We start from the raw sequence: 27883 nt of genomic DNA, 5'->3' as shown, positions 1-27883 counted from the left end.
AAAAAGTTATTCGGAAGGAAAAATTTTCATTTTCTTGTTACAGTAAAAGCCACTTAAGTGCTAACCCTCTTACTCCTGGATTAGCCGGAAGAAAAAAAATATAAAAAATCAGAAAATGCACGTACAATTCTGTGCTATATTAAAGTTAGTAATCTATTCTTTATTTAATTTTTTGACTTAAGTTGTTTCACCAAATAGTTTTTGAGAAATTAAGTTTTAAAGATGAAATTTAAAAAAAAAAAAATGTTTACGTTTTTTAATTGATTTTTTATAAAATTTTGCAATATTATGGACATAATTATACCATTAGTTAATGACCTAGTAGTTTTTAGTCAAATACTAAAGACTTAATTCTAATAAATATTAAAGTTCCTAAGAATAACAAAAAAAACTGAATCATACTTTTTTGCCGGGAAACCCAGTTTTGTTTTTTTTTTTTTTATTTGCATTAACCTTTTGTAACCCAAGGTCGTTAATTTAAAAATTAATAAGTCAATCGATTGGCCTTTATCTTTAATAAAACACGTATTTTTTAAAAATTCAATAAAGTCATTATTTACTTAGTTATTTCGATATTTTGGGAGTAAAAAAAAAGTTCAAATAATTTATTTTTATATAAAAATGCAAAAATTCAAGCAAAAAACTATCTAATATTAATTTTTAGGCACTTTCCTAAAATCCAAAAATAAAACCCCGTGGGGTTTACTAACAAAAACTATTTTTTTTCTGAATTTCGTTGTTTTTACACAAATTTGCTTATTTTCAAAAAAAGCCCAACTTTCAACATTAACTGTCAATTAAAAACTATTGGTGCTATTTATTAGAAATTTGAAGTACTATTTCGATAAAGCAATACTTAAAGATTATAATATTAGAAGCTTCAAAAGAAAAAAAAAAATAGTTTGTAGAGCTTTTATGCAATCTTTTTCGGTTTATTACAGAAATGTCACATGGGGCTACAAGGGGTTAAATTGTTTTATACCTCAAGAATATTGTGTTCAAATTGTAGGTCTCTTGGAGCCAAATTGACCAAGTTATGAGTATTTTAATACTTCCCTTAGGAACGTTTTAGTCTTTTAGTCCAGAGTTCAAAATTTTAAATCGTTATCCCCACAACTAATGTTTTCAACGCCGGTGCTCCTCATAACTTCAAAACTACTGCACCGATTCTTTTGAAATTTGGAACACTATTTTTTTTACATATTTTTAGAGGTATCCCTGGAGAAATTTTCTCAATAAAATAATATTTAAAAAATCTATAAGTATAAGGGTCGCTTTTGAGGAGTTTTTTTTCAAGGGGTCTTTATTTTCGGGGTGCAAACTTGAGCAAACTTCTGAAATGCAAGTTTGTTCTACATATCCAGCAGTTCTATAATATATGGTTTATGCAATTTTGTGACGTGTTCCGCTATTTTAAAAACACTAATGTTAAAAAAAATAAATTGCACGACTGGGGTCGCACGTACTTGCTCTTATGCTTAAAGTAACTATAATGTTAAAGCTTTTTATACAAGAAATTTAAAATTTGATATTTTGAAGAAATTTCATAAGTAGTATAAAAAAATTAAATCTGTTTTATTAATTAATAAAACTCCGTTTTAAATTATCTTAAAAAAAAAATAAATATGCCATTTTATTTCTTGTATAAAAATGTATTTTTAGAAAAAAATTTTCGAAAATTGTAGGAGCCGTTTTTTAAAAAAATAATTTTTTATGTATAAAAATTTTTTAACATTTTTCAAAAAAAAAGTTGGTATGCCATTTTGAAGAAATAATTAATTTACACATAAAAACTAAATTCCAAAATTTTTCATTGATCCGTTTTCAAAAAATTGATTTTTCAAAAAAAAATTTTGAAATATTTTTCAAAAAACCAAAAATGCGTTTTTTGAAAATTCTCTAAAATTTTAATATTATCTTTACTTACACACTTTTGTATAAAAATTTTCATTGAAATCAGGTAAATGTTGTACGAGATATTCAGAAACGAAAAAAACCGTTCTATGACAGGTACCGTTAATAACGGTACAAAAAATATTTTTTTTATTTAAAAAGTTGGCTCTTATGTGTAGTACTACACACAAAAATTTTAATCAAAATCGTTAGAGCCGTTTTTGAAAAAAATTAACTTTTCTATTTCCGTTATATGGCAGGTACCGTTAATTTTGGTCATAAAAAAAAATTTCAATTTCCCCTCTAGGGAATCACCAAAAACTGCTAACTACCAAGTTTGAAGAAAATCACTTCACTCGTTTAGGCTGCAGCTCCAGATAGAGACAGACACACAGACAGACAGACAGACAGAATTGCCGGACCCGCTTTTTTGGCATTCTCTATCATCGTAATGTCATGTAAAATTGTTGTCTCGAGTTCGATTTTTTTTTACGAATCCTAAACTTGCCCTATAGTACCTATATCGCAAGTAAAAACAACGAAAAAAGTGCAAATTTTTTAACCCCTCTGTATGAAAAAATAGAGTTGCATATACCTACAATTATTTTTTTTATATCATTCAATGTCATTCGATGTCCATATCAAAATTTTTCACCAAAATCACTTTGAAAATTCACTTTTTTTTTAAATCGAAAAAAAATTCGTGTGTACCCAACAAATAGCCGTTTATTTATTTGTGAGGTGGAGCTTTTCATTTGAAAGGGATGCAACAATCAACAAAATTCGCATTTTCAGCCAGAAATAGACAAGAGTTTCACTCAAGTTCTTTCTGTTATTATTCATATATTTTTAAAACTCTTATAGTTTGATTTCCTTTAAGTATGAACTTTAAGTTCTGGGGGGGGGCACGTGCCCCCGTGCCCCCCCCCCCCTGTATCCGCCTATGCTTTGTTATTTATGAAATTATACGATTTGGAAGACAAAACTATTTAAAAAGATGTTTATGTAATTTTAAAACAAATTTTTCTAAAGAAATCAAATTTTAATTACATATTTCTTAATTTTATTCATAAAAAAAAATACATAGTGTACAAAATAATGATACGCTTTTATCACGCAAAAAGCGTCGAGCGCTTTGTTCAAACTTTATAAAAGTAGGTTATAAGCAACAAAAATGCGCTCTACGCTTTTTGATCTAACCATTTCCTATAAGTCAATTAAATTATGTTATAGTTTTTATTGCGTGATAAAAGCGTATTTTGAGTTTTTTTAATTATATATTTTATTTTTTACTTTTTAGTCTTATCATAATTGAGAGTAGGTTCAATTCGACTTGGATTGTATTAGTCTCAAAAGGCCCTCTCTTTCGCTAGTACCTGCAAGACTAAAATTGATTGGGGGTGTTTCGGCCCCCCATGCCCCTTCCCAGAATCCGGACCACTAAAATATTGTGCTGTCATCCGAACTTCATATACATATGTACAAAGATTCAGTTCGATACAATAATTGGAAGTAGGTAAAGATTTATTTGGAGTGTTTTGACCCCCCCAATGCCCCTCCCCAAGGTCCGGACCACCAAAATATTGTGTTGTCATCTGAACTACATACACTGCCGGTCAATAGAATATGTTCACCCTATAAACGATAAACAATTGAATTTTGCGCCTACAAAAAACGAAGGAATAACCTTTTTAATACATATTCAAGGACATCCCTTTTTCTAACTTATTTATAAAAAAAAAGCTGACCAAAAACTATTAAAAAAATTAATACAATGTATTGCAATGCTTCCAAAAAAGACGTTTTCCACCGGTCAATAGAATAGGTTCACTTGTCTTATTTGGGCAAATGATACGAAAACGACTAAATTGTTAATGTAAAATAGTTTCTATGGACAATATTGAATTTATTTTACTGAATTTGGGTTGGGTTCGATATCCCGCTTTTTATATTCCCGTTTTTTTAAATCCCGCTTTTAAAATCCCGTTTTTCACTATCCCGCTTTTTATAATCCCGCTTTTTAAAATCCCGATTTTTATAATCCCGTTTTTTATTATCCCGATTTTGCAAGCAAAACTAGTTGTTTTATTTTAAAAAATCGCGCGATTTTTTAAAATAAAACAACTAGTTTTGCTTGCAAAATCGGGATAATAAAAAACGGTATTATAAAAATCCCATATATAGATTAATAATAACATAAAAAGATCACAACACCTTAAATTAAGTACACTACATAATCAAAGAAATTTCATTTAAATATATTTCAACTTATATTTGGATGCATTTCAACAATTTTGATATTTAAATAAATGAAATTTCTTTTACTTGTGAACTCAATTCAAGGCTTTAATCATTTTATGTTTTTATAAAAGAAATACCGTTTTCATAATGTGTTGAAGGTACATATTGTGTGTGGGCAAAAAATCAGTTTTACTAATTTTCTGTCTATTTCTCATGATTTTTTTATTTGTGAATTAAGCATGTATTTTGTAAAAAAAACGGGATTTTCGGGATTTGACGGGATTTTAAAATGCGGGATTTCAGAAAACGGGATTTAAAAAAGCGGTATTTTAGTAAACGGGATTTTGAAACTTTTTTTTCGGGATTTTCGAAAAACGGGATTTTAAAAAGCGGGATTCCGATACGCTCCCACTGAATTTATATTAAGGGGTTATATCAAGTTGTGATTTTGAAAAAAATAAAAAAAAATTAAAAATACATTGATACGGCAATTAGTTACGGAGAAATCATTCTTTTTATGAAGACGTTTTAACTTAAATTACATGGTTCCTACAATTTTTAAACACGTTTTTCTCGAAACGTTGTTTTCAAAGTCGTTGAAGAAAACTTCTCCTAATCGGCTAAACCGATCGGTTTGAAATTTTCACACTATCTTCTTAGATAAGTAATGAACGAAGGAATAATTTTTCTGACAATAATTCGATTTTTTAAGCCACTTTTAAGTGAAAATTTTCTTGGTAAAAAACGATTTTTTACTTTGGGAAGCCGTTAGTTAGTTACAAGTGAAGCTAATAAAAGCGTATTAAAAAGATTAACGTTAGAGCTACTTTTACCTCAAGAGCAAGTGCATGCGACCAAGTCGGGTGATGTGATTTAGATAATATATTCGGGAACTCTGAGCTTATTGAATTAAAGAATAGAGACGTATTATTTACACAAAACATTCAAATTACAAACATTTTTTTTTAACTTAAACAAATCTCTTTAATTTTATTAAATTATTTTATAGGTAATCGTACACACAAATTTGTAAGTTTGTTTATTTAATGCATGTTTTGTTTTTATAATTCCTTCACACAAAAACAAACAAATTATGTATGTTTAATTTTATTGAACACATCTTTGTTATCTTCTCTGCGGTGTTTTTAGCACGATTATAATAATTCAAAGCCTGAAAAACATTCACTATTGACAGTGATAAGATAAAATATACAAATTAAGGGATGACAAACCAAAAATTAACTATTATTTATGCTACGGTATTCCTTCCTTACTCCGCCTGGTTCTCATGTTATATCCCACATAAAAACGGTCAATAGCACTGCGACGAAACACAGCAAACAATTAGCACAGCTTTATTTATGTATTCAATACTTCGCCAAGAATGGAGGAAAAATCAACGATGTCATTCTGTATCGCTTGACTAGGCACCAGGAACATTTTATCGACGACAAATATATTAATGGCTACTTTGTAGATCTGCAAATTAAAAGTTTTCATTTCATTACACGGGATATATTGTCGCACCAATTCCTTCCACTTGCCATTGGTTGTCATTGTCAAAGACATGCGCATAACCAGTGTCGGACTAAGACAATTAGATTCTCTAAGGAATTAGTAAAATTTTTCATCTTTTGATTGTGTTATAGAAGGTAGGATTTTCAAATTTTTAGGAAACGTGTGAATTAGGTTAAAATTTGGGTTAAAATTTTCACCTTGGTTAAAATTTTAACCTGCTCAACAGCAGAATGAATTTTAACCTACTTTATTCACCACGCAAATGTCAAAACTTGACCAAGGTGAAAAATTTTTACGAAATTCACACACGGCCTTACTAACAAATTAGTTTGTTTATCAGAACTTCTCCCTTGTCTCTAGATTTCTTTTTGAGCTTAAAATATAGTTCAGGGATTACATAAACTTTGTATGAAGGAAAACAACTTTAATAACTTTCGAAAGTGTCACTAAGCATCTTCATCTTCGTACAGATACTTGCTCTTGCACAGTTTTAAAGAAACTGAAATGACGTTTAGGTATTTCATTTATTGTCTTTTGGTTAAAAAAAGTAAATGATTCTATAGAAGAGTAAACATTTTGTGAACAAAAAGTTAAATTTTGTGCCCCTTAAATTTGCTACAAATTAATTAACTTGAAACGGCAAACCCGGCACTGGTTACAGCCCTCCGCAGCGAAAATTTAAGTCCGTGATGAGGGTGTTAAATTAGGATCTTTTATTGCCGCCACACAAATCGATTTGGTAGTTAGGCACTAGCACTAGAGGTCGGAACCGTAGTCAAGTCGAAATCGTGATGTTTCTTCTCATGGCCACTTTGGGTTGATTTGTTGAAATTCGATGAATTTTCTTTTTACTAGAAAGACACATAATACTGTTGGCTTATAAAATGTTCTCGTTTTTATTGCTTCCTTTCTTAGCTTATATTTTTCTGTATTTTGCTTCTTTTTTTTTTTTGTATTTTGTATGTTTTCTGTTTTTTTTCTCTGATCAGATTGGTGGGGGTGATTTAAGGACTAATAACGTGACGGTATATAAATTTTGATTTATAATTGTGGCCTTCACTTAGGTTAAGTGGTCGATTTACGAGAAACATCCATCATTATACTCATATGCTAGAGAGTTTAACTCATTTCATTTGCGAATTTGAAGGATGGATTTGATTTGATAAATGTTATTTTTTTCTACGATTTATTGACAATTGCCAATTTTGTTATCCATTTTTTTTTTTTACGTGGTCACAATTTCCTATGTGTATTATGTTTAAAAGAAAAACTTTTTTCCTTTCGAAGTTTGTTTTTCTTGAAAAGCATATAATCTTAAAATTCGCTCACATACTCTAGTGGAACACGAGCGTATAATTTGAGTAAGAAAAAAGTTATTTCGCTTTTACTATGGGACTGCTGAAACTCTTAAAGAGTCCCCAAGGATACAGAATAGCTACGTTGCGTTGGTGGTGGCGAAAACCAAGACCGCAACACAACCAAAACCAACCGAATGCAAAGCACAATTTGTTGAAGAAGTTTTTTGTGAGAAAACTTTCGAATTTAAATTCGACTTCTTTATATAGAAATTTTAGATCATCCAACGAAGAATCTTTTATTGGTGTTTCGAGTTTGAATTTTAGTTTATAGAGTTTCAGGGTTCTTTAGAGACGGCAGAGAGAAATGAGAGATATTGGAGTGCAAAAAGAGAATAAAACAAACAAAAAATGGGACCACGATACTCATAGGATTAGTCAATAAGAGACTCTGATGAGCTCATTTTGTATGAAAAAAGTTTATGATATATGGAAGATGGAACACGAGCTATGACAACAAAAATATATTAGTTATACAGGGGCTTTCAGTTAAACTAGACGATTCACACATTTTTGATTTGTTTTAAAGATATTTTTGTCCAGAATAAAATGGTGCTGGATTAGCTTCATTTTTAACTGCGATTTAGGATTCGGAAAAAAATCGAACTCAAGACAACAAACAGACATGATATTACGATATTTCTGTCTGTCTGTCTTTAACTTTTAATTTTAAAGTTTGACTGTTCCTGTCTGACTGATTAATCAATAGAAAAAGATAGAGACATTTAGAATCAAAACGTTAACATATTATCGTAATTGTATGCCATGAAGTTTATGTAAATTCTATTTACTTATTCCTGTGAAAACTTTCCATTAATAAAAGACTGAATTATTTAATTTTGTTTAAATAGGTGTTGTTTTTTTTTTTTTTAATATTTTGGATTTTTGCAGCATTTTTCGGATTTTTATGGCACATTTAGTGTTTTATACTGCCTATAATCTCGTAAGGGCCCTAACTACATTTTTTATAATTCTGAGTTATAGAGGAAAACACCAAATCAAATACCGCAATTTGCATATAAAAATGAAAAAAAATTCAAAAGTAATTGGAATTTCTGATTAATTTAAAGACCTAGGCTAAAAAACTAAATGAGAATAAATCAGAGACAATGCCAAATATGCAAAAAAAATCAAAATCGAAAATTTTGTAACTTAACTTTTTATTAGTTTTTTAATAAGAACATACAAAAACTCCAAATTGATTATTATATCACATTCAATTAACCAACAAATAATAAAAACTCAGAACAAATAACATTTAAATTTAAACTATAGTTATCAGTTTATCACATTTATAAGTTCAAAAGAAAAACAAAAACCAAGAAAAATTCATTTAAAATATATCTTAGAAAAATGGTATTCATACCATTTATGCTTCTCAGAGTAAAATAGATTTATTTTCAATATATATAGATATATTTCTAGACATTAAATCCAAATGTTAACAAAGCTGATGTTCTTCATGTACCAGGAGCATTAATTGGTGTAGGTAGTCTGACTTTAATTTCTATAACGCTTAAGCGGTATATAATCGAGTTCTCATCGAGAACAGTCTAGCAGAACTTGAAGAATTCAGGCATTTTTTTAAATCTTCAATTATGTTGTTCATATTACCATTTTTTCTTTAATTTTGCCCACAAATGCTAGTTTCATTATTTTTTTTTATAAGAACATTACGATTTATTAAATAAAACACATTCAAGTGTCCTTAAAATGTCTGATACAAACTGCTCGGGGGCGGTTTTGAACATGTTCAAAAGTGCCCCACCATACTTGTTCAAAAGTGCCCCCACTGTGTCAACGACATAAAATGTTGAATAAATATTTAGCATTAATATATTCATTCAAAAATTCACCGTCAATTAGTTTAAAATTCATTAACCATTAACAAAAATTGTATTGCCTTTTGAAATCACGTACCAATTTTTTTTTAAACTCTTACAACTAAAAAACTGAAATAATGCAACCACTATAAAAATCACCTTCCACCTATAAATCTGAAAGTCAGCCGAGATAACGATGGAAAGTCGTTGACATTTATGGATATCGTGTTGACGGGTTCAAATATCGAAATACTTCTAAAAAAGATTGATATACTAATATTTTATATGCAGTGTTCAAATGTGCCCCGTGTTCAAAACTGCCCCACTCTCCCCTATACTACATATTATACATTTTAGCGACTTTTTAACGTCTGGACAAGAATAAAAAGTACTGACAAAGAAGTATAAATTAAAAAAAGTATAGATTTATATGTAAGTACAATGTGGCAAGTTGCATGTGGCAAATTGCATATGGCAAGTTGCATGTGGCAAGTTGCGTGTTGCAACTAGACTAAAATTAAACCAATAACGAAGAAAAAATAAGAAAAATTGAATTAAAATTAAACCTGTATTGATAAAAATGCCATCAATCGTAGATAAAATTAAATTTTTTTTTTCTCAAAAAACTAGCCCCGGAAATTGGTATGAAGTTTCTTGATTTCCAATTATAAAGATTTTTGCATGCATAACTTTTTTCAGGGAAGTCAGATTGCCTTGGGTTAAGGTAAAGATATCTAGCATCAAAAAATTTCCTAATATGTTTTATTATAATTTTAGAAAAATATAAAACAAAAATAATAAAAACTAAAAAATACAAATTAAACTTTGTAAACACTCTTTTTCTAACTGTGCTATTCTTTCTAGCGTTTTTCAGACACATTATTTAAAAAGAATAGGAACACCCCTATAAACCAAGATAAGTTTTATTTATTCTCATTCAATTTATTAAAGAGTTCATTGTGTTTCTATTGTGAAACTTATGAACGTCAAAACGATTGCTATAAGTAGGTAATTGTTCGCGAAATGGGAGCACATAAATTCTGTTTAGCGTTTGGTATCTGTCTCTCTCGCTCTTAAGGGAAAGTTGATTTTTTATAGAAATTCGTAATTGATTGTCTACAAAAGCTTCTTTTTCTTAATGGATTATTAATAAATGTTTGAAATCCTTAAATACCGAAATCAAAATCAATTTGTTTTTATAAATTGTCAATATAATGTATGCATGTAGGCGTGCTCTTTTTATCAATTTATGGCGCCCATGGTAGTGAAAACACAAGCTTTTATACGCATATATATGTACGTACCTACACGTAAACGGTATACCTCCTATGCTTTAAGATTTAACATTGTTGAATATCCTTTTAGACTAGAAATACTAAAAGTAAATACGACATAATAACTTTCCTGCGATCTAAAATCAATTTTTACTTACAAACTCGTATATACGTATACATATATAACATGTTTTTTTTTTATACACAACATGTTCTTCAAATATTTCGTGGAACAAAAAATAACGAATTCCTCTGTTTTGGTATCAGGCATGGAAAAGTCAATACAATTGTATCGAATTCGATACAAATGGGTTTGCTCGAATAAAAAAATACAATTTGTCTAAATTTGATACAATTTCTTAATCTGTGTCTTAAAAATTTTTTTGCAATCTAATATTAAAAAAAAAAAAGGAAATCGAAAGTATTTAAAACGAAAGATCTTTTTGTTTAAGTTTTAATTTAGTTTCAGCTTTTTTTGAGTATAGTGACTTGTTTTTTTTTTTTAATATTTATAAAACTGATTGTAAACTTTTTTTTACATTCATCAGCAAATATTGAAAATGCTATTCAATTAGAGACTAATAAAGTCGAAATGCAAAACACTGAATTCACTCTGTTATAAATTCGGAAAAGAAAATGAAAACAACTTTCAAAGTACAGCATTAAGTCTGAAGACCTGCAAACTTTTATATGGAAAAAGCATGTTGGCTGTTAGTGTAGATTAAATTTCAAAATCAAAGAAAACATTTTATTCTTTATGTCTTTTCATAGATTTTTGGTACTTGTCGAATATTTAAGTTTGTAAACTAATTTTAAGTTCAAAACTGAGCTATTACCTGAAAACCAAAATTGCACTTTTGGTCCCTACGATTTGCATTTTTTTTTAATTTTTTATAACCTACTTGTAGTCTTTTGTGAATATGGACTTTTTTCCATATTTATTCATACCGAAATTAAATAAAAATTACTCTTTTCAGAAAATAGTGAAATGTATACTCAAAATTTTAGAGTTTTTATGTAAATAAAATATTTTGATTAAATTTTATATTAATTTCTCGTGTGAAAAATATATTTCAATACAATTGTATCCATTTCAGTACAATCCAAATTTAATTTTCAGTACAATTAAAAAATTTAATTTTCCATCCCTGTTTGGTATCCTTTCCACCAAGAAAAAATCTATAAAATTATTAACCCAATTTATCACAATATTAACTTTTTGAGAATAAAACTGACGGACAGCTCCCTGGTGAATTGCCGAAGCAGCAAAGAAGACCAAGGGTTTTTCAACCTTATGTGAACATCAGGTGCTCATTTAATATTCTGGGTAAAAGTATTTGTTATTAATCAGTGTATGTTTAGTCGAGAATATAATATATAAGAAGACTTACGCCCATTATTGAAATTCATAAAAAAATGGAAGAAAAATCGTTTGAAACCAATCAATGTAGGTTTGATCTCACGCTTTTATAAATCAAACAGGAAACATTTTAGGAGAAATATTTTTTAAGACCGAGCGTTTTCTTTTAACCTAGTGATAATTTCTTCAACATTTTTGTACGATACTCCATGTTTTGGGGATGTCTTAATTAATAATAGAATTCATAAAGCAGTGGAACTTCTATAAGTCGAACTATCAAAATGGAAGACGAAAAATTCGAATTAGAGAAATTTCTACTTAAAGAAATGAAAACAAAAACTATTGTACACGCAAAGTGATCAAAAAAAATGTTCGACTTATAGAGACTTAAGGAAGTTTGACAATTATGCCTGTCTGTCTCTATCTGTTTGATAACTGGTGGACCACTTTTATTTAAAGATCCGTGTTCACGTCAGCAATAACTTCTCAACGAAGCTGTAGGTTTTATTAAATACATTCACACTTATTTATTAGGTTTATTTGGTTAAGTTGGTACTAAAAGGACTTTGAGATATGCTTTCTTAAATAGTTAATTTGACTTTGAGCAACACTGATGAACTTTATTAAATTTAAGAGAATTAACAAATTTAATACAAAATACTATGACATTTAAAAAAAATATAAACAAACACTTAAATGAACATGCAAACCGATAATAAACAAAACTAACAAAGCAATCCCGGCAAAAGTCAGGATTGCCATTTGTTAAGAATTAATTTTTATTTATGCTTATAGACACAGTTTGAATATAAATTATACTCACATCTTAATACAATTGAACCCTTCATAGGGCTCCGCACGGTTTCAAAACACTTTTCTTTTTCAGGTTGATCAACATCAACATTTTTTTTAATTTCCCTTTAGGAGAAATATTAGGTAAGTTAAAGCTATTAGGTAAGTTAAAGCTAACTATAGGATAAATTGGGAAAGGTTAGGACCTAGCTATTAAGAACTGATACGAAATAGCCAACGCTCGTTGAATAGTTCGTTCTCTGTCGTAAGTTCGTTTCAGAGATAGGATGAAACCGTATGTAACCGTATCTTCTCGGACACCCATGCAGCCATTAAATTTCTTGATTCTGTCTCTACCAATACAATAACTGTCTTTAACTGTCAATCATCTCTGATGGAGATGGCACAGCAGTTTAACATTTACCTTTGCTGGGTGGCGGGCCACAGAGACATTTCAGGAAAAGAGCTGATAAACTTGCCAAAAGTGGAACACAGATTCCTTTATTACTAAACAAAGGTCAACATAAGTATCTTCATCGCTAAGTATAAACTAAGGCTCAAACAACAGCTTAAAATAAAACAAACCTTAGGTGGAATAATATCACAACATGTATGTATAGCGACTAAACAGATCTGTCCAGTACTGGAACTAAACGTAGACACCATTTAGGAGAATTCATTATAACGATCTCAGTGATCTAGCAAATACAACCTCCAAATGGGTCAACGACTAGGAAGAAAAATTTTAAAGATTTACTGTGGTATCAGAATGGAGCAATCATGGTCTAAGTGTATCAGCTCTCCTGCTGATAGAATGACCTAACCTATAACATAATGTAGATAAAAAGCTTTAGTTTCCTATTTTTTTATCTAAGACACTACAAAAAAGTGTGGATAAAAACCTGTAATGTTTTGGATTGCCAATGTAATTCATTTCATTTTATTTGTTTGTTTTTTTTCAAAATAAACTTTATATATTAACAAAATGCACACATAATTCTCAATATAGCTTAAGTAAATCAGCAATTTTTTGCACGGCGTATACTTGTTTTTTTTTTTTAGGATTGTTTTTTGTGAATAAATTGAATTTATTTTAAAAGAGTGATGATATCAAAAAAAGGGCAATATAAAATCCGAATTCGGTAGTTAATTAACTGTTCGTCAGGTAAAAGTTTTCATAATTAATTTACAAGTTCCATTTAAGAGGGCGGGCCTACCAGACCAACGACAAGGAGATATATTTACATCAATTTATTTATTTCTTCAATTTTCTATGTGTGAAATATGAACTACTTATATTCTACACCTGCTATTTCGTCTTATTCTCGATGCATTATAGTCACAATGTCATTGTGAAAACAAGTCATATTAAATTAAAACAAATTGCGGAAAATTGTTGGTTTGAACAGAGCCCGATTTGTGACAAATTCAAGGCTTAACGAGTGGATTTTTTACCCATTTTAGTTGACTAAGTTTTTGCGCAGTGAAATTCAATTGATAGAACAAATCTTCTTGTTTATTTTTTTTTTTTGTGCGTCAAACTGCCAAAAATTTATTTTTTTTAAGATGATGTAATGTGTTTTTTGATTTATTAAACAGATTTTTATTTTTGGCATTTGTTGGATTTATACTACTTAAATATTAATCCTACACTTCAACAAGTTAAGCAGGAATAACATGTGACAGGAAATACGAGTATGTATGTTAACACATCGTCTTTGCATGAAAGATTTATGTTAGAGGTGTATGTATATTGTATATATAAATACTATGCTCTGACGTTTTGATAAAAAAAAAAAAAAAAATACTTTCATATATCCATAGATGTTTCCAGCAAGAAACTTTTGTTTTGAACTCTTATATATTGAATATTAACATGAGTGTCTAGAATAAATTGATTGTATACCTATGAAAAACCTGTGTTCTGAAAGGTTTTTATTTATAGCTGTCAAATTCAATAAATCAAATTATTTTGTATTATATTGTGCAGGGAAACGACAGGAAAAACTGCAAGCTTCTAATGTGGTATTAAAAATTTTGCTTTAAAAGGTATAGGAAATTACTCGTACTTTATATTTTAATGCTTTCATTACAAGCTATCCTTTGATTTTAAATATGTATTAACTAGCCATCTAACATTTTGGGTTTTCGATTAAGTTACCAGAAGAAAATGGCAAAAAATCAATAATTATCTTAATTCTTATTACTTTATTAAATAGTCTCCGCTCAGAAGACTTACTAAGCTACTAAGCAACTCCAATATAAACATCGTTTTTAAAAAAGGGAAAGGTGTTTATATTGAAGTTGTTTAATAACGTTGGCACCCTAGGAAGAACTAATATCGTGTAAGGAGGCTCTTTGTTCCTATATTTTCCAAAACTTTTTTGTGAAAATATATTTTTTCAATGAAACAGGCTAATTTTTTTTATACAGGTATTGGAGTCGATTTAAATCCTTGAAAAGTCTGGAAATACCCTCCGTCCGCTATTCCCATTAAATAGGTATTTTCGGCCGTCTCTAGTTTCCGGCCACCTTGCGGAAAATCGTTATAATTAGTGATTTCATAGGGTTTATTCCAAGTTTTCGCTTTCATGCTGTTCTAACATATAAGATTACAGCAAAAATTTGGAATAAACCCTACGAAATCACTAGTTATAACGATTTTCCGCAAGGTAGCAGAAAACTGGAGACGGCCGCAATTAGGCAACTCTACCCTAGGGTCAAAAACCTTAATAATTAAGAAACGGTAGGTAACACAAAAAATATCTTTTTTTTTCAAACTTGTAGCTGAACGTAAAATAAATAACCCTTTTTTCTTTCTTTAAATGGGCCCGTGGGTCGTTTATTTCTTTTTTCTTAAATTTCAAATGGCTCATTATAAAAATCGAAAATCAAACAATGTTAAGTAAAAACGCGACAAATGTTGAGGTGATTACGTATGGGAGCATGATGCTTCAATTGTTTCTTAATTCCAAAATATTCCTGAAATACTTGAATAAAACCAACTTCGAAGTGTGATTAAAACCTATTTTGCTTTGGATTGCCAATAATATCCATTTCATTTTTTATTTCATTTTTTTTTTCAAATAAAATTTTTATTTTTACAATGAACATAAATGAACAATTTGTTGCACTTTTTCCCAAAAGCTGTAATGAACATTAGCAAAAAAGTATTAAATATTGTTCACTATGGCGTATACTTGTTTTTTTTTTTTTGTTTTTTTTTTCTGTGCATAAATTGAATTTATTTTAATAAGAGTGATAATATCCAAAAAGGGCAATATAAAGTCCAAATTCGGTGACTAAGAAACTGTTCGTCAGGTAAACGTTTTCATTAGGAATTTAAATACTAAAAATTATTAAGAGATTCTTGAGTGACAAAAACAAGAGCGCGGTTAAAAGAAAGAAGAAAAATTGATTTTTTGAAGTTCTACTTCTTTTCCGACGTTTTTACAGAGTGAAAATTTACTTTTTTGACAAAAATGTCAATTAAATTATCTAGTGGTACCATCTAGTTCTCATAATTGTTAAAAATAGTTTTGATTTCTATAATGTGAACCTACAAAGTGAATTTCTATGAGTGACGAATACTCGTATAAAATCAATCACCTGATATATTATATATGTATATAAATAGTTATGCCAAGATATTGGGCAGTGTTTTGCTCATTTTGACCATACATGCTTCCCATAAAAAAAAATTAAAGAGTAGAAGTCGATGAGGGAAGGTCGACATGTCGTCGTTTTTGGTAGGTAATCAAAGAACTACTGACAAGTTAATATGTCGCACAAATTATAAAATGCTGTCATTTGTCTTAAATAATTTAATCAATAAAAATAGTTCTGTCTGGTATATGCTCAAAACAACAGTTGATATGAACCTGTAATGTGCATTTGTTTGGTAGGTACTTCCGGTCCCTATGCACACCAGTCTTTATTTTAAACAGTCAATTCTTTTACAGGTATAAAATCAGTATAGATAAGGTACATACATGCTACATAAATATTTTCTGTTGAAAAGTTGTTTGGATATACTTGAACTGTGTTTATGTTTAACAATTTTGATCGAAAAAATAACATTTTCTCTTAGTTTTCAAAATCATATTTCTTTTACTGAGCACTCCTTGTTGTAGATATAAGATATTATATTTATACATATGAAAAGAAAATATGCAAAATGACAAAAAAGAATCACCAACTCCCCCTTGATTTGCTCTGTCACGTCACACACACCAACCGTTTGATAATCTCTTTCCGCCATGAAAAGACAGGATATTTTTTTTGGGATTACATGCTAATATTCTTCTTTTTTTTGAAGAGGAAGAGTTGAGCATGAAAGTATTTTGATAGAATGAGAGTCCTTGAAGAAGATTTGTTGACTTTCTGTGACAGAAAGAATGCTATGTCATTATATGTACAACGCAAAAAAAAAATCAAAAACCTGTGGGGGAAATCTAGAGCGAGTAAAAAAAACAAGGATGTATGTATAGCAAGGAGAGTTGGGAGTATGGTTGATGTTGGAAACTTATGTTTTTATATGCCTCGTTTTGTGGGATTTAAGAAACTTGAGGGGGCGCTCAGACCATTAATTAGGTAAATACGTTTTAGAATACCCGGCATTATCTTGTCAAGTAGACTCTGATGTTGAAAACATGATCCATCATTAATGGCAACAAAACCAACCATTATTTTTCAGAGTGCTCTCGCATTCTGTGATGTCGTATTATCCACAAAGGTCCTTGAATAAAGAAATGAAGGTACATATCTACTCCCTACATATATTTTTGAATATAAACCATGCGGAAATTCTCCCCTGAAGACGCACATTAAACGAATGTTTTATGTGCTCGTGAAACTCGCGAGATGTAGACGGTTATTATAAAAGCTTAACGCCTGCTTTCCTCTCCAAATCCCATTATCAAGTTTTCCTAAACCCTTAAAAGACATCAATAAATTACCCAAGGATATTATGTCCTTTTCGAAAGAGGCCATCTCATAAGTTTTTCACCTCCCACCCGACATTCACACACAGGCCAGTAACACCCACTTCGGGTTTCGGGATCATGCAAAAAATAAGTAAATTTCAAGAAAATGTTTCCCCACCTTCTTACCGATTCGCTGTTTCACCGGGTGGTGGTGTGTTTTCTTTTTTGCTAAAATCCTAGTTAAATTCAATTAACATCCATTAGTTGTGTGTGCCATTGAACGTCACGAGGACCGACGACACTAACGACGACGAATAATAACGGTAGGTACACGAACGTTTTGCATTTGGTTAATGGTGGCGACTGCGATAGTGTTGATGACAACGACAGCAAAAACGAAGTAGATCCGTGTTTGAAGTTGAAAACATTTTATAATCCCAAAAATGTGGAACAGATAATAATAATTAGAACACCATTAGTAGATTAAAACCTGTGGGTACACTACACACGATTAATATAAATGATGGTTTTGGTTTTCTGTATAGACACTCGTAGGTACTTGTTTTTTTAATCCAAATGCATGCATGCAAGTGTAAACACACATTTAAGGAGGGTTATGTGTAGATTGTAGAATTGTAGGTATACTGACTGCGGTTTTAACTGTGCAATTTTTTTGGGATTTTTTTTAAGAGGTAGGAAATTTTTCACTGTTTACGTGGTTCACTGAACGAAAAACACCCGAACGGAAACAAAATATGTTATTATTGTGCAACTACATAAATATTGGAGAATTTTTATTTGTCACAAGTTTCTGTATCCGTTTTATCCTTTTTCAGTGAAGAATTGAAGAATGGGGTGGTTTTCCCAACGTTTTCACACAAAAGATGGCAATTTTTTTTATGGAAAGAGATCGAATTTTTGGTCACCCGTATTGGAAAAATGGGGAGTTGTATTTTTTTTTCTTATTTTAACTTTAATTTGTTTTAATAATTAATGAAACGGGTTAGTTTTTTGCAATTCATCCGGTTAGAAAAATGGGTTTTATATTCAAAACAGAACAGTGGTCCAGCGGATGTGAACAGAGGTACAAAACTGGGTTGAAAACGCGTAACGTGGATCTGTATCCCCGCAGAGACGTTATAGCTGGAATGGCACGGTGTTATAAAATGAAAAAATTTAATCGAGAGTTCTGCGAACTGTGTATATTCAATGTCTGCACAGAGCGGCGGCGTTCTGGCTCTTCTATGCATTTAGTAATGGTGCTCCAAATTCTCTCACGGGAATATGGTCTGCACATGTCTCTTATTTCATTTCGGTTATATAGTAGGAGTCGTTGAAAAGTGGTATTTTCTCGTGTCCCCAATTTGTGTAGAGAAAACAGCGCAAGCGTTTTCCATGTGACAACACTCCTTGTAGTTTGAATGATTTTATTTGTGTATCAAAAGAATTCTCTCGATAATGCAAAATAATGGAAACCATTGTGCAGCGGTAATTGCGGCGACGTATTTGCCAAGAAGAGATTTTCGATTTCTTGAAATTATGATAGACTTCGCCATGTAGGTACCTACACACTTTAATATGAATGAAAACAATTGCCTGGAGAAAAGAGAGTAGCTGGTTTAATTGGGGTCAGTGTGTTTTTTGACTTTCATTCCTATGCGCTAAGAACAAATACCAAAGTTAGCTTCACAAAACAACAAGAGCTAGAATCAAGTGTTGTTCATTTTCATTTCCAGTGGAAAAAAGATGTCATTTTGACATGTGGTTTGACACTAATGATAATGACGTTTGTAAACATGAATTTCTTCGTTTGAATTAAATTTTGTATACCTATGGCAAATCATATTGAAATAGAACCTTTTCTTCTTCATACATATCGCTTGGTTCATATGACATCAAACATGAACAATTTATTTAGGTAGTTGACAGAATGATAAGCATCGATTTAGATTAATACTATCCAAGTGTTTGTGGAAGTCCTCGCAATGCCAAAGATGTCAGTTTCTGCAATTGAAACCTTCTTTACTATTGTAAAACCGTTCTCATTTTGACATTACTGTGCTACTTTCTAACTTGCACTTCATGATAAGAAAAAATTAGTCAAAAGACTTTGGGCAGGTTCAGAAACGTTAGGGACTAAATATTTAGGTAATTTCTTGTTCTCTGATTGGTCAGCTGTCAGAAAAAATCTTTCCAATTTAGGTAATTTTATTGGAAAGCTGACTGGAAAGTTAGGCAAGAAAATTTTCCCTTAAAGTTTAGGAAAGTTTTTTTTGTCAACTAATTGTTTTTAATTATAAAATTACATTAGCAAAATTAAATCTATTTGTGTGAAAAACGAGTAAAAAGTGCATTATCGGTTATAATTAATATTATTTATTTATTAAAGTGAAGTGAAATTTTGTGTCTGTCCAATGCTATCAAAAAAAATTCTTAAGTAAATTTCTGAATTTGACAATAACATCATATCCAAACTAATTAAGTCAATCTGAGCAAATTTCCGTTCAGAAAATGACTTTGCCTAAATATCTAGTCCCTAATATTTCCTGAACGTGCCCTTTCTCATTTAAAATATTTGGCCTTAGAAATGTCAAAATCTTTAAAATCTGCACTTTGACTTTTGTTTACTGAAGGGTCCAGGGGAAAAACGGCACATGTCCACTTTTTGTCAAAAATAAACTAATGATGAGGTCTTGAAGTATTTACTGAGTACTATCTGATGGCATCCTTGTTTTTATAAAACAAATTTAGGCCTTGCTGAAAAAATTAATAAATTGTGCTTTTAGTACTAAGGGCCAGTTGTACAAATATTTAATTCGTGGATCAGCGACTTTTATCTTTTGAAATCGGTAGCAAGGCTGAAGTTAAGCACTGGTTCAAGGTTCATATATGTCGAAATAGCCACATTCATGCTTGAACCGAAGTTTACCCACAGCTAATCCGTCGAAATCGGTGGGTTAAATTCCTGAACCAAGGTTGACCCTCGTTTGTACAACTCGTCGCCCGAGAGTTGTTTTGTCGTAAACGCCAAAATGCACTTTTTTAAACTGGGTATGCAGTTATATGTTTTAGAACGTTCTCTTTTCATTTCCGTTATCAGATTTGTCCTATCGTTTACCATTACTGAGATAATTAGTATGCATTTTGTCGTATATCCACAAAATAAGCATCGGATTAGGTTTGGTTTGTCGTAAGCGCCAGCTTTTGGCGTTTACGACAAAAATTCTATGTATTTTTCAGCTTTTTTTTCTTCAGTGCTGGTTTGTCGTACGTCGTACAAAACAGATACGGTAGAAAATTTCGAACGAAATTTTAAAATTGTTTTGTCTATAGGTGTGTTTTTTATTACCACCGGTCTTAACTGGACAAAAAAAACGCCTCGGGGCTTAACCTGAAATCTTGGCAGCACTGTATATTGAATGTTCCGAAAACAGCAGACACAACAAAAATTTAGAGTTGTCATATTTTTCCCTTTCGTCATTTTCTTGTATTTTTCATGTATGTTTTACAAAGAGATACAAAAATGTATGCTAGCAAAACTATTCTAATACATTTTGTCCTTCCAAACGTGAGTTTTCACGTTTTTAAACAAATTCTAAACAATTTATGAAAAAATTAGTTTGGTAGCACAGATTTAAAACTCTTCAAAAAGTTAAGCCCAGAGAAATCTCCGGGCTAAACAACTAAGCCCAAGGGGCTAAGGTGTTGTTGTATTTAACATGTAAATTGTAGAATTGTAGAAATTCGGTAGAATTTTCTAAGGACGACTTGTTTGATAAATATTTCGTTATGTGGAGAGGCCACGTATTCTGTCAGAAATGGTAACGGAGTTACGAATAACAGAGTTACGCGCGACAGAGTTACGGCCCTCAAAGTTACGCGAAACCGAAGTTACGAAAAACTAGAGTTACGAATTCTAAAGTTATGTTAAGCAATGACATGTGATTTTTGGGTTGGCAACAATTGCTAGGAACAATATGGAATTATGGAAACATAAATAAGAGAATATTGATACTTAGGTGCAATATTAGTTGGACAAATAAGAAGTTAATTTCAATTATGTCCCCCAAACTTACATAAGTATACTTATGTTTTTTTTTCTATTTCAATGTTTTTGCGATCTTCTCACAAAAACAAAACAATATATATGTATATCTATACCTATCCAATCAAAATTTTACAAGATTAAATAACACCCATTTACGCTTTACTCATTTAGTTCTGACCAATGAGAAAAATGTTAATCTCTTATTTGTATTTCCATAATTCCATATCGTTCCTCGCAACTGTTGCCAACCCAAAAATCACATGTCATAGCTTAACATAACTTTAGAATTCGTAACCCTAGTTTTTCGTAACTTCGGTTTCGCGTAACTTTGACTCTCGTAACTCTGTCGCCCGTAACTCTGGTATTCGTAACTTTGTCGGTTTCCCATTCTGTCAAACAGATGAAATGAAGTCGAATGACAGATAAATTCATCAAAAAGGTTGGCAGCAATGGGTGTCAAGTGTAGTCGGTAGTGTAGTGCTGAAAATACCTTAGAAGGAGAACCAAAGAGTAAAAGATTACGTCAGGAAAAAAAATTGTCGTATGAATAGTAGGTGTGTTTTTTTGTTTATCTATAGCTCTGTTCCATTGGAGGTGGTAGTTTACTCATGAGTAGATGTACTACAAATAACACACGATCTTCTACTCGAGGAGATACGAAAGTGTAGTTGTTGTAGTAAACTACCAACTCCAATGGAACAGGGCTTATATTGATTTTGTGCAAGAAAACGACTTCGAGATATTTGAAATCAAACAATTTACATACGTGTTAAAAACAACAAAAACTTTATCTGTATAGATTTTTGAAAAATCCAGATAATTATCCAGATTTTACTTTCTCTCGATAAAAACAGTGGTGCCAAGGTACTTTATTTGTTATTTGTTATTTTATACAGAAATATCTTAAAAACAAAAAAAAAACAAAAAGTGGAGAAAATGGGGTTTGAAAAAAGCTCTCATAGAAAAAAATAATCAAAAATTAGTTTGACATGGTTGCATTTAAATGTTAAGGGTAAATTCACAAACGTCAAACTTTTTGTTAGTGATTACATCACTGCTTTCTTGCGATGCTGATCGTTGCTCCAGGTGATTACGATGCGATGGCGATTGACAAAAAGTTTTACGTTCTAATCTTTGTTGTAATTAAAATCTGGAGCCACACATTTTAACTCTCAAACAGCTTTCCTCCACAATACTGACTTCGATTCAGTTTCACCTTCATATTTTAATTTGATTTCTATAAGTAGTTTAATTTGTGCGAGTTACAATTAAGAGGGATGCAATTTTTCATAATTTGTATGTATTTTTAAGTATGTTATGGGCTCTTTTTATTTTTTATTCCAAAAAACAACAACAAAAAAGATTTATTTTTCTTTTAACTTACTTCGACGCCATTTTTTGTGTGTTTAATTTGACGTTCACATAGTCAGCTATTACACAATCGTGTAATAGTAGGTACTCGCCTCACAGAATGATTATCAAAAGAAAATTCGAAAAAAGAGTCAAGCCTCTTGAGGCTTCGTGTAATAGCTGACATATAGGTCAATTAGAAGTATGATAATGCAGAGGTAGAGCGAAAGTGAATCGAATGTGTGAATCGAATGAGATTCACGTGAACAGCAAAATAGGGCTGTATGTTATTCGGGCTCTAGTGAAAACGGGCTATAATTTTAATGTGAATTATATTATTTTCGAGGGCTTCAAAAAAAGAGTTAAATTTTTTTGTTGGATCTATAAATAACTTTCACACAGTTCCTATATATTTGAAGGGTCCAGGGGAAAAACAGCACTATAGTCCATTCCAACTCATTTCGAGAAAAACGCATTTTACAACTTAGTGCCAGTATCGTCGCGCGAGAGTTGTTTTGTCGTAAACGCCAATTTTGGAATTTTGGGAAATCGCATTTTAAGGTTTGAGCTCCTATAAAAAGTAAACCGGCCGATAGAACTTTTTCAATTTTTAATAGAATATTTTGTGCGATATCTTCTTCTTATTTATGTTGTCAAAACTGTCACATCTGGTTTGGTTTTCAAATTATAAAGGTTTTTACCCAAAATCAGTTTGTCGTAAACGCCACCAAAATCAACTTTTTTTCCATCCCATACACGTACGACAAAGTAGATGCACGTACGACACTCCAATATACTAAGACACAATTAAAAAAAGTAAATTTTCAATTTTCTTAGTTCGTTTTTGTTTATTAATTAAACATTACAAAAATAGTTTCTTATTACATAGAAGTAGTATTGGTTTGTCTTAGAGGCTTAATTATTAAAATAAATAGATTTAAAACAGAGAAAAAAACAAAATCGGTCATCCTATGACGATAAACATAAAAAAAAAATTAAAAAAATAAATTTTTTTTTAACATGACTATAATGAAAAAAATAAACAAAGACCATAAATAAAAGCAAAATTAAATAAATATCAAATTTAAGAATTTATTCTAATTTGATGAATATTGATGCGCTTTTATATTCCACTTCTGTAATATATGTATTTGATAAATTTAATTTTACTGAATGGAATAGAAGAGAAGTTAAACTGACCAGCTTTAGCAGAGAATACTTTGAAGTCTCTAGGCAGCATTTAAATTAATTTTAATTTAACGTTTTTAAAATTCATATTATTTTTGAGATGTCACAAGAGAGAAAGCTGACTAAATACTTCTAAGTGCCAAAAGTACTTGTCGATGGAGCTATGGACGCAGTCTATTTCTTGAATCAAGGAATGTGCAGGATCCAGGTTCCGAAAATTTTTGTGTTATTGTTTTTAGAGACATTTTATATTGCAAAAAAGAAATCAAAGCAGTAGACATCACTTTGTTTTTGTTCTGGTGGACACAGGAACCACTCCAAAGAGTAAAAGTTTTAATGAAAGGGTTGTCGGAGAATATTTGACCCAAAATTTAAAAAATGGAACTAGCAATATCGTCATCACTACGACCGCTGTGTAACTCGTAACTCGTTCCAAATAGCACAATAAGTGGTTTTTGGCTTTCCTGGTAAACAAAGTGTTGCTGTCATATTATATACATTTAATTTTCGTTACTCTCTCTGCCTTCATCGATGCCTTTTCAGTTTTGTGATTGTTGAACTCACTCTTTTGATAAATACTTGGGTTTGTGTTTGCCTTGAAAATCTAACAGCAGTCGCACTGATCCTTTTTTGGCTTATAAAAGTTAAAATTGTTATTGAATTTCCGTCAGTAAATATGTTGTTTGACGGGATTATATGAAGATTCCTTGTAGAGCCCTATATTTTATTTACTTATATTTAAGTGGCTTTCAAAATACTTCCTGCTTGTACTAGCCCTGCAATAGTGCGAGTCTATTATAGGAAAGCTTGCTATATGGTCCCAAACGCCTTTATTTCGATAGAAGATCAACAAGTGTACATATTTATAGGGCACACCCACTTCCATATTGTGTCAGACCGGTACTTGCGACCTTGAGGATGAGGTCTAGTATCTATAGCGGCAGGAACAAACAACAAGAACCATAACAAAATTAAATACAACATTTGAGATGTCTCTGAAATGCACTTTTTTCTTCCTTTCTTATAAATTGCACCTCTAACTTCAAATACTGCAGAGCTTAATGCAGCCCATTGTTTTTGGATTCGTTGTCCTTATAGCACATGAAGTCCTTATTTTCAATAAATACTTTTCTAGTTTATATTCTCTTTGGGACATAAGCCTACATAAGGTGTGTTTTTTATTACAACCGGTCTTAACTGGACAAAAAAAAACGCAGTCTGGGCTAAGCAATTTACATGTTAAATACAACAACACCTTAGCCCCTTGGGCTTAGTTGTTTAGCCCAGAGAAATCTCCGGGCTAAACAACTAAGACCAAGACTAGAAAAGTATTTATTGAAAATAAGGACTTCATGTGCTATAAGGACAACGAATCCAAAAACAATGGGCTGCATTAAGCTCTGCAGTATTTGAAGTTAGAGGTGCAATTTATAAGAAAGGAAGAAAAAAGTGCATTTCAGAGACATCTCAAATGTTGTATTTAATTTTGTTATGGTTCTTGTTGTTTGTTCCTGCCGCTATAGATACTAGACCTCATCCTCAAGGTCGCAAGTACCGGTCTGACACAATATGGAAGTGGGTGTGCCCTATAAATATGTACACTTGTTGATCTTCTATCGAAATAAAGGCGTTTGGGACCATATAGCAAGCTTTCCTATAATAGACTCGCACTATTGCAGGGCTAGTACAAGCAGGAAGTATTTTGAAAGCCACTTAAATATAAGTAAATAAAATATAGGGCTCTACAAGGAATCTTCATATAATCCCGTCAAACAACATATTTACTGACGGAAATTCAATAACAGTTTTAACTTTTATAAGCCAAAAAAGGATCAGTGCGACTGCTGTTAGATTTTCAAGGCAAACACAAACCCAAGTATTTATCAAAAGAGTGAGTTCAACAATCACAAAACTGAAAAGGCATTGATGAAGGCAGAGAGAGTAACGAAAATTAAATGTATATAATATGACAGCAACACTTTGTTTACCAGGAAAGCCAAAAACCACTTATTGTGCTATTTGGAACGAGTTATGAGTTACACAGCGGTCGTAGTGATGACGATATTGCTAGTTCCATTTTTTAAATTTTGGGTCAAATATTCTCCGACAACCCTTTCATTAAAACTTTTACTCTTTGGAGTGGTTCCTGTGTCCCCCAGAACAAAAACAAAGTGATGTCTACTGCTTTGATTTCTTTTTTGCAATATAAAATGTCTCTAAAAACAATAACACAAAAATTTTCGGAACCTGGATCCTGCACATTCCTTGATTCAAGAAATAGACTGCGTCCATAGCTCCATCGACAAGTACTTTTGGCACTTAGAAGTATTTAGTCAGCTTTCTCTCTTGTGACATCTCAAAAATAATATGAATTTTAAAAACGTTAAATTAAAATTAATTTAAATGCTGCCTAGAGACTTCAAAGTATTCTCTGCTAAAGCTGGTCAGTTTAACTTCTCTTCTATTCCATTCAGTAAAATTAAATTTATCAAATACATATATTACAGAAGTGGAATATAAAAGCGCATCAATATTCATCAAATTAGAATAAATTCTTAAATTTGATATTTATTTAATTTTGCTTTTATTTATGGTCTTTGTTTATTTTTTTCATTATAGTCATGTTAAAAAAAAATTTATTTTTTTAATTTTTTTTTTATGTTTATCGTCATAGGATGACCGATTTTGTTTTTTTCTCTGTTTTAAATCTATTTATTTTAATAATTAAGCCTCTAAGACAAACCAATACTACTTCTATGTAATAAGAAACTATTTTTGTAATGTTTAATTAATAAACAAAAACGAACTAAGAAAATTGAAAATTTACTTTTTTTAATTGTGTCTTAGTATATTGGAGTGTCGTACGTGCATCTACTTTGTCGTACGTGTATGGGATGGAAAAAAAGTTGATTTTGGTGGCGTTTACGACAAACTGATTTTGGGTAAAAACCTTTATAATTTGAAAACCAAACCAGATGTGACAGTTTTGACAACATAAATAAGAAGAAGATATCGCACAAAATATTCTATTAAAAATTGAAAAAGTTCTATCGGCCGGTTTACTTTTTATAGGAGCTCAAACCTTAAAATGCGATTTCCCAAAATTCCAAAATTGGCGTTTACGACAAAACAACTCTCGCGCGACGATACTGGCACTAAGTTGTAAAATGCGTTTTTCTCGAAATGAGTTGGAATGGACTATAGTGCTGTTTTTCCCCTGGACCCTTCAAATATATAGGAACTGTGTGAAAGTTATTTATAGATCCAACAAAAAAATTTAACTCTTTTTTTGAAGCCCTCGAAAATAATATAATTCACATTAAAATTATAGCCCGTTTTCACTAGAGCCCGAATAACATACAGCCCTATTTTGCTGTTCACGTGAATCTCATTCGATTCACACATTCGATTCACTTTCGCTCTACCTCTGCATTATCATACTTCTAATTGACCTATATGTCAGCTATTACACGAAGCCTCAAGAGGCTTGACTCTTTTTTCGAATTTTCTTTTGATAATCATTCTGTGAGGCGAGTACCTACTATTACACGATTGTGTAATAGCTGACTATGTGAACGTCAAATTAAACACACAAAAAATGGCGTCGAAGTAAGTTAAAAGAAAAATAAATCTTTTTTGTTGTTGTTTTTTGGAATAAAAAATAAAAAGAGCCCATAACATACTTAAAAATACATACAAATTATGAAAAATTGCATCCCTCTTAATTGTAACTCGCACAAATTAAACTACTTATAGAAATCAGATTAAAATATGAAGGTGAAACTGAATCGAAGTCAGTATTGTGGAGGAAAGCTGTTTGAGAGTTAAAATGTGTGGCTCCAGATTTTAATTACAACAAAGATTAGAACGTAAAACTTTTTGTCAATCGCCATCGCATCGTAATCACCTGGAGCAACGATCAGCATCGCAAGAAAGCAGTGATGTAATCACTACCAAAAAGTTTGACGTTTGTGAATTTACCCTTAACATTTAAATGCAACCATGTCAAACTAATTTTTGATTATTTTTTTCTATGAGAGCTTTTTTCAAACCCCATTTTCTCCACTTTTTGTTTTTTTTTTGTTTTTAAGATATTTCTGTATAAAATAACAAATA

The 27883-nt window shown here is 31.0% G+C and overlaps 1 protein-coding gene across 2 annotated transcripts in view; it reads right to left on the bottom strand.

The window, feature by feature from the left end:
• The window catches only part of LOC129919673 (potassium channel subfamily K member 18-like), a 119466-nt gene extending 100365 nt beyond the window's left edge, over nt 1-19101 (bottom strand). The window contains exon 1 of one of the 2 annotated variants that reach the window (XM_056000639.1): nt 17360-19101. The gene's annotated coding sequence lies outside the window, so the exon portion shown is untranslated. The remainder of the gene's footprint in view (nt 1-17359) is intronic. The other variant, XM_056000638.1, reaches the window with a different exon arrangement.
• Nucleotides 19102-27883: the final 8782 nt, after the last annotated feature.

This window comes from Episyrphus balteatus, chromosome 4 (genome assembly GCF_945859705.1).
Source record: "Episyrphus balteatus chromosome 4, idEpiBalt1.1, whole genome shotgun sequence".
NCBI lineage: Eukaryota > Metazoa > Arthropoda > Insecta > Diptera > Syrphidae > Episyrphus > Episyrphus balteatus.
The sequence above is the reverse complement of the archived record's forward strand: the minus strand, read 5'-3'. Positions and strand labels throughout refer to the sequence as shown.